This window comes from Staurois parvus, unplaced genomic scaffold (genome assembly GCF_062004578.1).
Source record: "Staurois parvus isolate SC_StPar_1 unplaced genomic scaffold, SC_StPar_1.0 ptg000748l, whole genome shotgun sequence".
In the NCBI taxonomy this organism is placed as follows: Eukaryota; Metazoa; Chordata; class Amphibia; order Anura; family Ranidae; genus Staurois; species Staurois parvus.
This window is the reverse complement of record NW_028318544.1, coordinates 355307-367822: the sequence shown is the minus strand read 5'-3', so window position 1 is coordinate 367822 and position 12516 is coordinate 355307. Positions and strand designations below refer to the sequence as shown.

General features: G+C 37.3%; 1 protein-coding gene across 2 annotated transcripts in view; it reads right to left on the bottom strand.

Annotated features, from left to right (window-relative positions):
- TRIM55 (tripartite motif containing 55) overlaps positions 1–12516 on the bottom strand; it is a 183703-nt gene that overhangs the window by 6410 nt on the left and 164777 nt on the right. The window lies entirely within an intron of this gene.

Sequence of the window (12516 nt, the reverse complement as noted above, 5' to 3'; positions counted from 1 at the left end):
AGAAAAATAAAAACTGACATCCATCATTGTTAAAAGAGCAGGTTGGCAAACTACACATCAGGGTTGATTTAATAAAGTAATAGAGCATGTTTACTTTGCAAGATAAATGTTCACTTAGCTAAGGCTGGCCATACACTATACAATTTTCTGTCCAAGTACCTTTAGATTTACCTTCAATTATGTAGTGCAAGGGCCTGCCTAATTGGATACAACTGAAACTGTTGTTTAGGTTTGACCTCATATTATATGGTTTTTGGTAAATCTAAAGCAAAATTCTCAAGAAATTGGTATAATGTATGGCCAGCCTTAGGCTTTCCCGGTTGGAATTCTGTTTTTTCAAAAGTTTTTTATGCACTACAAACAGCTGAACCTCATAGATCTTCATAGGTGTACATCACTCAACAAAGCATTATTCATTTTCCAGATGAAAAATAAATATCCCATTAAATAAAAAAGGTTATCTCAGCCCTTTAAATGACAGCAAACAACTGACTGTATTTCTCAGCAGACAGACTATCCAGATATAATAGTGGTTACATGGACATAGGATGTTTGTATGTCTAAACTGACATGCTTCAATGCTAGATTTACCTTGGGCAGAATATATAACTTCAATGGTCATAAAAACTCTGGGTGATACTGTATAATCATCTTTGATGTAGATATTCTAGGGAGTCACTTATCTTTATAAAGCACAGTTGCTAGTCAGATTTGCTTGTCCATTCTGGGTTAAATAGCATAAGTCCGCATTTAGTAACATGTATTATTCAAAAGGAAACACTGCTTACTTTACTAGCTACGCAATTGTTTATACGAAATATTCAATGTACATTCCCTGGATGCATTCATTTACACATGAGAAAGGCTGAACTAAGAAATTACAGACATTTTACAATTAAAATGAAGTGATTTTTCCATGGAAACTCACTCAAGTGACTGTGCAACTTGTCTCCATAAAGTCAGGCCACTTGTCCTTCAACAATAGGGGTGTGCATTGACATCGATCCCTTCCCAAGGTACCAGTACTTGGTGCAGATGGGCACTCTGCTCTTTAGCACCCAAAGCTGCACAGGAAGGGTTGTCATTATGGGGGAGAGGGATATGTGTAAGCTATCCCTGTATACTGTATATAGACAAAAGGGGCAGTTGTCCCAGAATCACTGATCTAGAAGACCCACCAAACCCAGGGCCATTTCTAGACCTCGACATGCTGCTACTAATGTAAGTGCACTAGGTTTGGAGGGTCAGTAAAACAATTTCTTTTATATATTGGTAGTCCATTGGTTTTAGAAGAATGTGTAACGATCTATCTAATCACCAGACCTCACACCTTGGTGACTGAGTCATACATACATAGTTCCTGTGTTCAGAATGACAAGTAAAGTAATTTACTTCTTCTTAGAGTAGCTGCCAGAGCTCCTTCATGTAAGTGTGTCTAATGTCATATTCAAGTCTGTATACCAGGTTACTGAGCTATGTCTCTGTACTGGATGTTGTCATACTTTTGAAACTGGGCATCACGCAAAAGTGTACTGTACTACTGTCTACTGTATGCCCACCAGTGTCTAAAACTGGCCCCGGACTCACTCTTTTTGTCTAAATTTGCATCAAACAGTAAAACATCACCTATACAACAGATATCATAACAATTACAGTTATCAGGGTATACAGTACATTATTTTTTATATAGCCACATGGCACAGCTGTGTTAGTTCATTCTCTGTTAGTGAAAGTTGCATGTTAATGTACAGAAACAAATATCGATGACTGAAGTATGAAACAGAAATCGTAACATTGTTAATAAAGCATGACTTATTGATTCATTCAAGGAAACAATATAGATACCAATACGTAAACAAACAGTAACTAATCTACAAATGATACAAAAGTCCAAAAGTTTCTAATAAACCTGTGTTGGCCAACACCTAAATATTTGTTTTTCCTCTGTACAGTTGGATATGGGATGATAATGCAGAATTAAGATCATCAAGAGTGATAAAGACTTGTTTAGTGTTGATAGAGTGGGTAAATTCCAACAAGGAAGTTTTACAGAAATCAGTTGATAGATCAACTTATGTACAACCTCCTGGCCCATACATGGATCAAAATTCGTCTGGTTCCTGCTGAACTGGCCAGATTTTGAATCATGCATTGCCAACTTTAGTCCTAGAGTAGACTACAGGGAGCATATAATTATTACAGGGAACCTAGTGCACATATGATAGTTAGAATTATATTTATTACCTCAGTAACTAATAATATTTTAGGTACCATTGGGTTGATTTACTAAAGGTAAATAGGCTGTTCACTTTTCAGGTAATTTGTTTCAGAGCTTGTGAATGAGATAATGTTCTGCTGAATTCCATCGTCCGGTCATGTACAAACAAAAATACTGTTTCCTTATTTTTCTTGTATGCGATCGAATATTCTTTGCAAAGTAAAACTTCTCATTTACTAATCCCTGGGTCAAATTACCTTGTAAAGCACAACTTCCTTTGCAAAGTGAAGTCTATTTGCCTTTAGTAAATCAACTTCTATATGTTCACACCTCAGTGTGTAGAAATTTGTTGTTTAGTCTGGTGGCTATACAGAGGGCTAGAGATGTCCTCTGCTGACTCCTTAAACTCCAACTTATCAACAGGAAGATGACACAATTCAATTAAATTTTTTATAACCTTCTACAATATCTTCCAGGTTTACATACAGTTGTGTACTACATAAAGTCTGTGATTAAATGGAAATTGTAGCATCATGCAGGTTTAGGCAATGGAGGGGGATGGAGATTTCCTCTGCTGACTCCTCCATCTTTATCTTATCAGTGGGAAGACTACATGGCTAAAACGTTTAGGCTCTTTCTAACCTTCTACATCATCAGGCAGCTTCATATAGGTGTGTACTTCATAAAGTCTGTGCTCAAATCGAAATAAACAGTACCCCATTATCAGTCATGTGGATTTTTTGTATTCAACACAATTCAATTGCTGCAGGAGATAGCCTTGTGGAAGGGTCTTCCAGTTATTGCAAAGGGTGGACCATTGACTGTTGACCTTCACTGTGGCAAGATACAACGATCTATACTCATAATGTGCCATGCAGTGCTAACTTTGTAGATGAAAATGTTTTTGCCATTGTTTTCGTCAGCTGCATGTTTTCAGTGACAAAAATGAAGTGAAAATAAAATTTAGTTTCAAATCAGATAACTAAAATACGGCAAGTACTAAAATGGCATTTTAGTCAAAAGACTATGACTAAAACTAAATTGAAATTTGATATCAAAATGAACATTGGTCAAAAAACAATATTCTTGTTTGTTTACAAAACTTGGTTTTAATTATAAAGATGTTACTTGATACTTGTTGTCATTATTAACAGAGAGCTGTTAAAGTTTTTAAATTCTGGCAATATGTACAATGGCATTGCAGCCAACAGAATTTACATTTTTTTTTTATAGTTCAAAGTTGCACTTCTGTTTGTCAAAAAGCAATGTTTTTTTGTTAGTTTATGATACTGGAGATTTTAGTTGACTAAAATGTACTGGAGATTTTTGTCAACTAAAAGACTATGTCTAAAACTACATCAAATTTTGATGTAAACATTAACACTGGTGCCGTGCAGCTCATATGTCTTTTCTAAGACCAGGAATCTGTTGCATTAATGTAAATATGCAAGGATGAGACTTCTGAAAAGCTAAGCTTAATAAATATTTTAGTCCCTAGTTCCATTACCTGAGTTGTTGCAAAGTTTTACAATTCATATCTTCCCAAGCTGTATGTACTGATTCATTTAAATGCCCGGAGGCTTCTAACTGGGTTGGGGATGACCTCTGAAACAGTCCAAGGCACTTACAGACAACTAAATTCAGGTCCCACCATTGCTGGCAGTATTCCTGTCCTCATTTGCCCTGTAATGTTTCCTGCACTGCATATTTTGTCAAAGCCAATGACAGATGCTGTAAAACATCTTTCTGATAATGTATTTTTCCTGTTTACAAAGGCAATGAAGTCTTTGCAAATGCAAGTTCAATAAATACCTATAGTATACTGTATATGAACTTTAATGGCATCCCAGTCTTAGTCCATAGGGTTCAGTATTGAGTTGGCCCACCCTTTGCATCTATAAAGGCTGTCCACAAGGTTTAGGAGTGTCTCTATGGGAATGTTTGACCATTCTTCCATTTTTGAGGTCAGGCACTGATATTGGACAAGAAAGCCTGGCTTGCAGTCTCCACTCTAATTCATCCCAAACTCGCTCATCCAAGTCTTTACGGACCTTGCTTTTTGCTCTGGTGTGCAGTCATGTTGGAACAGGAAAGGGCCATCCCCAAACTGTTCCCCTAAAGTTGGGAGCATGAAATTGTCCAAAATGTCTTGGTATGCGGACACCATAAGAGTTTCCTTCACTGCAACTAAGGGGCCAAGCCCAACCCCTGAAAAACAACCTCACACCTTAATCCCCCCTCCACCAAACTTTACATTTTGCACAATGCAGACAGTCAAGCACCATTCTCCTGGCAAGCGCCAAACCCAGTCACGTCCATCGGATTGCCAGACAGAGAAACATGATTCGTCACTCCAGAGAACACATCTCCACTACTCTAGAGTCCAATGTTGGCATGCTTTACACCACTGAATTCGATGCTTTGCATTGCACTTTGTAATGTAAGGCTTGGATGCAGCTGTTCAGCCATGGAAACCCATTCCATGAAGCTCTCTATGCACTGTTGTGCTAATCTTAAGGTCACCCGAAGTTTGGAGGTGTTTAGCTATTAATTCTGCAGACAGTTGCTGACTTCTGTGCACTGTGCGCTTCAGCATGCGCTGACTCCTCTCTCTTTTATGTGGTCTACCAATTTGTGGCTGAGTTGCTGTTGATCCCAGTTGCTTCAACTTTGTTATAATACCACTAACAGTTGACCGTGGAATATGGTACCATGCTTGAATTCACTGAGCTCCTGAGAGCGACCCATTCTTTTACAAATGTTTATAGAAGCAGTCTGCATGGATAGGTGTTTGATTTTATACACCTGTGACTATGGAGGGGATTGGAACACCTGAATCCAATACTTTTGGCAATATAGTATATAACTTTTTCTTTGTATAAATTGAATTAATGAAAGTTTGCCCTGCCTTTCACCCAAACTTTTCATTGTCAAAAAACATTTTAAAGGCATCGTTTTATCACTTTAGTTCAGTATTGTCACCTTTCACTAATGATTTCTTTGTAGAAACTGTAAAGTCGCATGTGGAGTCCAGAATGTAGATGGTGATTATCAGTTCATCATTCTTATTTTGAGTGGTTGAAGACAGTAAACCACAGCATTAGCAGGAGGTGACAATGGCAGATAGATTCAATAGAATTATACCTGGTAAATATAATTATTTATCATGTATATTGTATATGAAGATGACTGAGTCAAGTACTTTACAATATATTGTGGACGAAAGGATCTCTTGTTATATTTTGGTAACAATGGCATTTCTTCTATTGCAGCCACCTTCAACAATCCACTCTTTTGGTGACATCTTGAGTAGTGTATGAAAAAGCTGAAATATCCCATCTTTAACAAGTATGCTACTAAGGGAAAACATGGCAAGATTTGCTCCTCAAATTTACTGAGTAGTTGTATCCCTAATTGCAAATAAAGTACCAGTTCTTGAAAAAGGTGTTGAAGGAAAAAACCTTCAAATGTAACTAAAGGCAAAACTTTTTCTTTTGTTTTGGATAAAGTGAAGAGGGATTAGTGCACTTATTACATTGTTATTGCTGTCTGTGCCCCGTAAGGGAGATTCACCCTCTCTATATGTCCTGTTTACCATTATCATAAAAAGCGAAAATAAAAGAAAATCCCAAATTCTGGGTTGACAGCAGAACAGTAATAGAGGGAACATTTTCCATTAGGGACAATAGTTTGGGTGGCCCTGGTGACAGACTGGGACTCCCTCACTTTGGAGAGCTTTCTTCTCACTTCCTGTTTGGTCTATAGGACAAGAAGTGAAGGGAAATCTCCCCTATGGGACACAGATGGAAAATAAAACCCGACAGAGGTTACAACCCTCCCTTACTTTGTCCAAAATGTAAAAAAAAAAGTTTTGCATCTAGTGAAACATTAAAAAATGCAGCATTTGGTAATCTGGTCATTCAATAATTGTAAGCAATTCAAAAAAATGAATGCAAAGTATTTTACCAAAACGATTTGCCGCCTGCCTGCCTAACACACAGATACCTACTCCCTTCCCACAAAACACATAAAATGACATATCAGATTGGGCCTTTGCATAGAGGAACTTCTCATGCACTCCATGCCTGCTAGTTGTCTGCTCCAGAAGCAAGCAAACTGTTTCTTGAGTCAGAAAGAATTCTAAGGATTATGCATATTTGTGTATCCCTTGTTATAAACCAGTTGTTCTGGATGGATGATTAAGGGGGAAGAAAATCATTATTGCATAGCTTTACCCACCTTTTGCCTCTCAGGCTTGTTGGATGGGGAGGGTTGTTGTTGAAGCAGGTGTCTGGGGCCTGAAAGGCTCACACTGCCTTGCTTGAAGGTTTATACAGGAGGAATGAAGCAGAGCCTTGATGGAGCACCAAGAGAATGTTTCTTGCTAAAGAACATTATTTTTTTATGAAGTTGTTATGGGCAAATTTACACTTTAACACAACATTGGAAGCTACTGCTATGATCTGTATCTAATATGAATAGTTAACTGTCTCCTATCAGAATAAACTGCATGTTCCCCACATATTCTTTTTATATGGCCTCTCACTGACCCTTGGCACATGTCTAACAATGCTGATTTAAATGTTTCTGTAATAATATAATCATCGAATGTTATTGTTGTTAAAATGCTTCCCCAACCAGTATTCTCATAATGAATGTTATTGTCAAGTTACATTTTTTTTGCAATGTGAGTGATGTCCAATGCCAGTGCTTGATACCGGCCTTCGGGAAATACTCTGCTTATCAAGTTAGTGTGTAATTGGCTTTCCAAGACATAAATGAAAACGTTATGTCCCTATGTCAACCCTCACTGCTTGTGGAAGCTAAAGAGCAGTAGGAGAATAGATAGATTTAACTAACATGGGACTGGTTATATCATTAGGCATTTTCTTTCCAGGCTTTACCTTTGATAACTATTTTAAAGAGGCCATAAAGTTGAAACACAGTACCAGAATGCTGCCAAGTAAAACATATGCAGATAATTTCTATTCCATACTATGTTAAAACTAAAGGCCATTGTATGCAATGTGCACCTTTTTTGTATCAACATACAGTTGCTGGTAAGTCTCTGTAATGTATGCTTTGAAGCTTTTCTGTGGCTTGCAATGAATTTATTTCTGAAAAACAAGTGAACATGCTATCATTTTCTTCTTTAGTTCTTTTTACAGAATTCTCTTTATGAAGCTAAAAACGTTGAGACAGAGTGGATTTTTCCATTACATATTTTTATTGGATTGGTGTAGCTAGGTACCAGCTACATTAAAGTGTTACTAAACCCACAACAGTAAAATCAGTCTGTGTATGCAGTAAAACATGCTTGTTGTACTCACTGTGGAACCTAAGGGGTTAATCCTCTACATTGTGTAAAAAGGCTGTTTGATCCTGTCTTCTCTGATATTCCCCTTCTTCTGCTGTCCCCAATCCATCTACTGATGGTGCAGAGCTCTAGGAATCACTCTGCACATGCTCAGTTTAATGTGTATTGCTAGAGAGATTTTTTTTGTTGGGAAGGGTACATGTGATCAGGACAGGGCCAATCAGCACTGTCCAGACAGAGGGTCAGGGGTTATGCAGCCTCAAAGGACAGTCAGAGCAGAATGAAAACTCCTACAAGCTTTAACCAGTGCTCACCTGGACACTGATAGAAGTCACAAGAATGGTATTTAGCAGTTTATATTTACTAAAATAATTGCATTTCCATGTTCTGTGTACTGTGGGAGACAAGATTTAGTGAATGCAGGGTCCTGGGTTTTGTAACACATTAAAAAAAGAACAGTTGACCAGAGGTTAAGAACAGCCGGAGCCCTGTCATGCTGAGAGTGAGCCAGACCCCAACACCATATATTGGTTTGTAATTCTCTGACTCTCCATCTCCATCCCCCTTTCATGCCTGATGCTGCCCACATTGTGGGATTGATTATGCTAATGGTAAATGGCCTTTCCTTTGGAATAAATGCAGATTCAGAGCCCACCTAAGACACTTCTGCAGTAATGACTTTACAAAGGACCATAGATAGGTAAGTGTAACATTGGTGGTGGTGGAGGGGTGGGGGGTGCAGGTGGGAGGGTAGTGTGGGTCATTTAAAGAATAATTGTAGTAAAAGTGCCCATATCCTTTAATTAGCAGGGATGCCTGGTTTCTTCACTGAAATCACATTGTCCCATTACTTATATAATCACTGAGGTATGATTAAGTGCTGATGTTGAGTAAAACATGCTAAATATTTTATTCTCCCTAATTTACTGTCATCCCACCTATTAAAGTGTATCTTGGACATTCTTTGCCAAAGTGTAACTCAGCAGGGGGAATTTACTAAAACTGGTTCACTCATAGTCCAATCAGCTGCTAACTTCAGCTTGTTCAATTAAACTTTGGAAAACAACCTGGAAGCTGATTGGTTTCTATGCAGAGCTACAACCTCCAGCTTTAGAAAATAACCCCCAGTGTGTGCAACAATTTGTTATACTTAGTGAGCAAATTTATTGGCTCAGCGCTAGATGTTATAATAAGGCTTTTGCCTCCAAAAGTACAGTCCTGATGAAAAAAAATCGGCAGTACCATCTTGTATTTTACTTTATCGGGAACTGGATTCTTCCTCCTGTATCCTCTAACTGGCCCACTGATCATGCACCATGACAGATCACTCAGACAAAGAGCTATGGCAAGGTGTAGTACATGCTGCCATACAAGCTATAATAAAAGATCAGGTTTTGCTGCAATGTCTGCTTTAAATTATGAGCTATTCCACTGAATTGCATGTTTTCTTGATATAATCCACAGTTTGGAGGGAAAAATTGGCCATGCAAGCACTCTTAGATTTACAAGGTGCATATTATATTGCAAAGCACTGTGCAAACTGTTGGCTCTATATAAATACTGTATAATAATAATAATAATACTACTACTAATAATAATATTAATAATATTGTAATCATTTGGGGTGAAATAAAAAAATATACATATTGGTTTTTCCAGTTTACTTAAAGTGTTACTAAACCCACAATAGTAAAATCAGTCTGTATATGCAGTAAAGCATGCTTGTAATACTCACTGTGGAACCTAAGGGGTTAATCCTCTGCATTGTGTAAATAGGCCATTTGTTCCTGATTGCTCTGTTTCTCCCCTTGTTTAAGCGACCACCTCCTATCTCCTGATAAGACAGACTGAACGGTAGGCATTTTGCACATGCTCAGTTTGGTGTGTATTGCTAGAGAGGTGTTTCTTTTCTTGGGAGAGTGCATGTGATCAGCACAGGGAAATAAGCACTGGTCAGACAGAGGTAAGGGGTTTTTCATCCTCCTAGAGCAGAAAGAAGACTCCTCCTACAAGCTTTAGCTAGTGCTTGGCTGAAAACTGATAGAAGCCCAAGAGACTAATTGCTGTTGAGAAAAGGTATTTACCAGTTTATATTTATTAAAATAGTTGCACTTCCGTATTCTGTGTACTGTGGGAGACCAGATATAGTGAATTCAGGGTCCTGGATTTAGTGACACTTTAAGCTGGCCACAAATATTATAATGTAATGCGATCTTCTTTTGTTTTCTCAAAATCAACACAGTGTGATTATCAACATAGTAATCCCTGTAGTTTATTGAAAAGCTAAAGTAGATTGAACACACATGGCAGGCTTTAGAATTCTTGTTTAAAATGTATAATGTAAGGTGTATGTATAGCCAAAACATTTTTTCCCTATTTTGAATAGAATTAAAACCCCTGTTGGTTTATTTTTTACTGTCTGTAATACCTTGCGCAGATTTCCTTTTACTTGCTCTCCCGTAGAAATAACAGGTAGTGAGAAGAAATCACTCCAAAGTAATTTGAATTCTTCTCATAGACAGTTGTTGCTGGACGACATGTACCCTTTAGAAGATTTCCCTTTACCTTATGTTCTGATGAAAACTCTAACATTTTAGATTTCTTACCACTTTATGTCTCAGTGACAATGGTCATCTGGACAAATGTTGAGGTCTACCCACTGAGGACACAGACAGAAAAAACAAACTAACAGAGGTTCCAATGCTTTCCAATCCTACCCAATGCTAAAAATAAAGTTTTAGATATATCCTAAAATGTACCTTAAGGCAAATTCGCTTTGTTTTTAGTTCTGGGGAGACCCTTCGTCAAGTTTTTATTGCTATAAAATGGGGAAAATGCCTCTGTAGGAACTTTAAGAAATAGTTAATACTAATAGCCTGCAAACATATATAATTGATGACCCAAATAGTTCCTAAATCTAACCAGGGATAGAGAAAAAGGGCCTTAAACACAGTTAATAATGGGACACCAACAGGAAAAGAAAAACTACTAAGTCATCAACATATTGTGGCAGCCATGATGTAAATTCCAAGAAAAAACACAAGTCCTTCCAGCAATGCTATTTCTTAAGTCACTAGAATTAATACGCGTGCCCGGGATGAATTAGAGATATGGCACTATGCTTGAGCCAAGCATGCATAGATTGTGTATGTGTTCTAGAGACTTGAATGTATATCCATCAGGAGGCAGTATAGATCTATATTCACCACAAAGCAGAAAAGCCCATTTAGTTAGAATGAAATGGTATATGTAATGCAATCCATCATATTAATGAGATCGTCCATATGTCTATAAGTAACTATTCAAATAGGAATTTGTCAACATGTGAATAATAGGACAGTCATTTAAATGTGAAGCTGAAATAGTGTGATATTCATTGACTGGGTCCAGCAGATGAAAACTGCAATTGCATATGACAGAGCAGATATTCAAATGGATCAGATGCAGTAGATCCAGTTCTGAGCTATCCATACAATCAGATTAGTTTGCCTTAAAGAAGTGCAAAATGCAAACTTGTGTTTTTGAATATACCACCTAGAGAGGCGTCTATAGAATGTTATCAGTGAGTTTAACAGGAATCAATGCAGAAAAGCTACTGAGTTTCATGCTGAATACAGATCTATTTTGTCTACTGACAAACACTGGGTGTTTTGATAACGCTGGTAACGTTAGCTGTGTAAAGTCACGTTAAAAACGTGAATTTTTCAGCTTTTTTTTAGCATTTTTGCATTAGTGTTTAGCTGTGTTTTTATCTGCGTTTAGTGGCGTTTTCCCGCATTTGCGTTTTTTACCGTTCTTTAGCATTTTTTTTACCAAAAAAAAGAATTTTTTGGTCAAAAGAGTCCAAAAAAGCCGGTTTGCGGCATTGTACCGTGTTTTGCCATGTTTTTCAGCGTTAAAGCATTTTTACAGCTAAAAAAATCTATACCTGGGTTTTTTTCCAGCCAAAAAAAACGTTGATTACAGTCTAGCTGCAGAAAAAAATGTCAAAAGCCAAAAACAGCAGCTGTAAAAACGTCCAGTGTGCATGAGGTCTACAAAATATACACATGCTTGGTTCAAGCATAGTGCAATATCTCTTTTGTACCCTGGGCAAGCATGATAATTATAATGATCTGGAACCAACATTGCTGGAGTCCTAATAAGCTGTTTTTAATCCCTTGGAATTTACATTGTGGCTGCCACATTAAGCTGTTGTTATAAAGGTTTTTCATTTTCTGATGGGCCCCCACTACCACCCGCTATCTGTTTTGGGGTATTTGTTTGTGTATTGTGTTTCGATTTGATGAAATATATTTCTGCATTTATTACATTATATTCTTATTTATAATTATGGAAATATTTTATTTAACTGTGTTTAAGGCCCCTTTTCTCTATCCCTGGTTATATGTTTTTAATGCTGTCTGTGTCCCCAATGGAAATATTTACTCCGTTATTTGGACTGATGACCAAATAAGTAAGGGAAAGTTTAATATTTTATAGTTGTTCCCAAAATAGGAGGTAAGGGGAAATCTTTAAATGGGGACACATGTTTGGGGGACTGCTGTCTAAGAGAGAACTTTTCCTTCCTTTGGGTGATTTCCTCTCACTTCCTGCTGTGTCTCTGGGAGAGCCAGCAAAGGGAAATTTCTCCAAGGGTACACAGACATAGAAAAAAAACAGCAGGAATTTTAATCCACCCTTACTTTATCCAAAACTAAAAAAAACAACTTTTGACTACACTTTAAATTTACAGCCGACTTCCTGATTTATAAGATGGTTTTACATGCTGACATTTCTACTGGTTTACACTATATATACCATGTATAGTTTACATGTTTTAGTACTCCCTGTGCAATCTTGACTTATTTAATGACAAGATAATATTTACTTTTTTAGGTTGCCTTTTCATGCATATGGAGCACCATATTTCATTTTCTCCAAAGCCAATAAGCCTAATATTATTGGTACGTTTTAGAAGTGCTGAGTTAACGGAGAATGC